The sequence below is a fragment of the Cyprinodon tularosa genome, unplaced genomic scaffold (assembly GCF_016077235.1).
Source record: "Cyprinodon tularosa strain WSP-4 unplaced genomic scaffold, ASM1607723v1 ctg143, whole genome shotgun sequence".
NCBI classification, from domain to species: domain Eukaryota; kingdom Metazoa; phylum Chordata; class Actinopteri; order Cyprinodontiformes; family Cyprinodontidae; genus Cyprinodon; species Cyprinodon tularosa.
In genome coordinates, this window is record NW_024038254.1 from 843455 (window position 1) to 847314 (window position 3860).

A 3860-nucleotide genomic window follows, 5' to 3' on the forward strand; every position below is an offset into this window, starting at 1 on the left:
TTAAATTTTACTGCTTTCTCAATGCAATCATCTAATTACATTTTTTACAGCATATTAAATGTGCATGAAGCCCTGTCTAGTCTGATGTTTGTGATTATAAGCAAAATGTTGATAATTCAAAATAATTCTACATTAAGAATCCTTTTTGTCTAGTTTTTTTTTTTTTTTTTTTATTGAGTAGCATTTACCTCCAAGAAAGAGTAGCCTCAGGATGAATATGCAAATTAAAGGTGTAAGATGAGCTAGAACTAGATGTGCTACATTAACTATAGAGAGGAAAGGAAAGCATAAAAGTCAATGCTGGAAACATTTCGGCAGTGCAAATGCTAATAAAACTGCCTTGCATACATTTCCAGGTCACACGCAACACACCTTATTTGTTTTTGGTTGATTTGTTGGGATTACTGTTAAGCCTTCTCACCAAATAGGTCACCAGAGGCTACAAGATGTTTTAGTAGAGCTACAAATCAGAGATATAGTCAAGCTTTTAAAACTGTGACTTTTGATTTTACTCCATATAAATCCTAAAACAAAAGTATTTTAAATATTGTTTATGCCCACTGATCTTTAAGTGAATCTTTAAGACATATCACTTTACTGGGCATCATCTTAAGAGAAATAATGCAAATGGTGAAAGGAGGATTATAAGGGCTATTTAATATTTCTCTCAAGCCATAAAAAAAATGTTTCAGTACCCTCAGTAACCCCCTTTTAGACAACTCTACAAGGCTGAATTAGTTCCTACACAGTTATTAACTCAAACCTTTTATTGCTTTCAACTATGTCTCTGTGTGAAGTCCAACAGCAGCAGGTCTCTTATACGTCATCCTACAACTTAAACCATGACAACTATTCAATCAAACTGGCCACCAGGATGGAGCTGGAACCCCTCTCCAGGGATATGGCTGTTCCTATGGTAACTGTGTAGGTGTAAGGCCTGACAGCGAGCAGGAGAATGTAAGTTTTTTGTTTTTTTTCTATTTATTTAATGTGTACAGGTGTCATTGCAAGAAAGAACCAAACTTTCTAGCAGATATTTCTGTTAACATCAGTTTTTAGAGTGGAAAAAAAAAAAAACCTTTTACAACCACAGTTAACTTATATATATTTTTTTCCTCTGGGTTTATTCAAAGGTGCTAGAAGTATAAGAGAAAACATCTTCTCTCTCACCTCTTTGAGGTATGAACCTTAAGAATTGCAGACCAGCATGTGATGTTGTCCATCAAATGAATTTGTTTTTTCACAACTCGAAACAATACTTTAGTCAATATGCTCTTTAAAACATGTTAAGACGATAGATAAAAGCTATGTTTATTAAAGTAATCAAAGTGCTTCAACTACAAAATTAGCATTTGCATAACTTTTCTCTTTCTTTTTATTTCTATCATCCGTCTTTGGTGTGTCAATTGATTTGTTAATATGTGTTTTTCAAATGCTTAAACTGTAAAAAATGATCGGATAGAAGATGAGGTTGGAATAAATCATACCATTAGACTTCTCCATCACTTTTTACTTATTCAGTTTACTTTGATATCCAATTAAAATGATGGAAAACAGTTTTGAGTGTTTATACAAAGAAATACAACACTTCACAAAAGGTAACATGCAGATCAACCTATCTTGATTTAGTTGTCTTATATAAAATTAAAAAAATATATACAGAATAAAATCTAATGCTTTTCTGTGTAAAAAAAATGTAGTTATGCTATCAGGTGAACTGTATACAGTAGCTTCAGTATTCTTTATCATTGTTAAAAAAAAAAAAAAAAAGAAATTTGCTAAGGTGTGGACTTCCTACAACATTTTTAAAACAACAAAAACAACAGCAGAGTAGGGTAAAAACAATGAATGTAGAGTTGCACAAAGTTTTTCAGATTCATTTGAAGAGTTGGAACATTGCAACCTAAAATAAACTACACTAAGACTTAGGATCAATGAACAGTCCAGAGCTACAGGCTAAAGAACCACATATGGTGCATTGTATGTTGTAGAGTATTAGATTATACCATCAGCTTTAATTCTCCCAGATTGGCGAACCAATCTATGTTTATATAAACTGGATTTTAATAAAGTATTTACACATTACACTCCCAAGGAGGTACTGCATAGTCTGGTAACCGGAACAAATATACTTTAATTCTGAGAAACAAACAGTCTTCACTGATTATCTTCCTATGTTTGTTTCTTTGCACACTTTTTTGAATGTCTAAATAATGTTTCTTACTGCTGCAGTCTAAATATCAGTTGCCCTAACAGCTGAAATCCTCCAGCATGTCTCACACAGAGCCTACTTACTATTTTCATCTGACATCCTCTTTTCTTGGTGAGTAATTAAAAAGAGGTTCTGAGCACAAGCAGTGACAGGAGGTCCACTGAGATAACCAGTGGTCTAATTAGAACCACATATCTCCAGACCTATCTATAAAAACACCAGCCACCTATACTGGTTTTTAGTGTTATGTCTGCACAATTTTACATGCGGCTAAATAGTGAAACAATACAATACCCAGAGGTATTCAGGTATTTTTCAGGTAAGTGTCAGAAAAACTGATTAATGACCTGGTAAAAAGCTAATGTAGAACAAAAACTATGACTTACACTCATCCCACTAACAGTGAAAGGCACTGTTCAAAGACATGCTAATTAATCACATTGTTGTGAATCACATCAATAAAAAACTGATAGATTATTAAAAGTAAATAACACAGTACTTACACGTTTTTTTTTTTTTTTTCCACATATACCCCACAGACTCATACCTATCAAAGAGCTGCAGTGAGCTAATTCGCTGCATTGAAGGATATTGTTTACTCAGTTTATCTTTGTTATTTCTTATTGACAGGCCCTACAATGTCTGTCCTTGTTCATGTTGATTGTTATTTCGGCCAACTGCAAATGTTATATTCTGCTGTACAGAGCCTGCCTGCTAAAAATAGTCTGTAGAGGTCCAAGGACAGTCTTTTCAGAGTCAGTAACTGTTGCCCCTTCTCTTTAGTCTAATAAAGAACTGGCAAAGCACTAGATGGCAGTAAAAAACATATAACAATATGCTATGATACAGATATGGGATTATATGATGCAAGTTTCATTAGACTAGTGATCTGAGTTCTATTAACAATGTGGGAATGCTGTCAGCACTGAAGCTGGCAGTTGGTGGCTCACCTGAAACTGATCAGATCGTTAGTGGTTGGATTTTTTTTTTTTTTGTGTGGGGGGGGGTATACTACTTGTCACTACGTGATGGTCATCCAACAAGAAAATGCAAGTGGAAATTATCACTATAAACTCATTCAGGAGACAATGACTTGATGCAATCCACTGGTTTGGTCTGACTGTATTGACTCTGTAATGTGCCTTGAGAAGACGTGTTGTCAAGTGGCACTGTATACATAAACTGATTTGAACATACTAAGTTGAACCCATTCTGGTTAATACATTTGTCTTACCCTCCGAAAGTCCCTATTGAAAATGATTAAACCACATTCTTATTTTCTCGAGACAACTTGATTGTTTCTCTTTCTGCATCCCAGGTTGAAGAAACCCTGCCAGACCACTTCTGCCTGCTACCTCCATTAAAAAAAAAACGCTTTCCCTCCAACAACTAAAGAGCTGATCTTTGACTGTGTTTGGGTTCTCCAGCTCCAGCATTCTACCTGCCGGGCAGCTGTCAGCCATCTGCTCCTACAACTCACCACCTACCTCCCTAAAACATACTTTACTCCATTTAGACAAACATGGATCCCTACTTCCACAATCCCCAGGAATCCTTCCCTTCCCAACCTTGTTTCCATCTGCTCAGTCTAAGAGTTTCATCCTGCCCGAAGTCCTGCCTCATATCCTCATCCAAGACTCAGCTAATT

General features: G+C 35.4%; 1 long non-coding RNA gene across 1 annotated transcript; it reads left to right on the plus strand.

Moving 5' to 3' along the window:
* Positions 1 to 821: 821 nt before the first annotated feature.
* On the plus strand, positions 822 to 3573 carry LOC119779170. Its single transcript, XR_005280189.1, has 2 exons — positions 822 to 957; positions 3531 to 3573. It is a non-coding gene; the product is annotated as an uncharacterized LOC119779170 (long non-coding RNA).
* Positions 3574 to 3860: the final 287 nt, after the last annotated feature.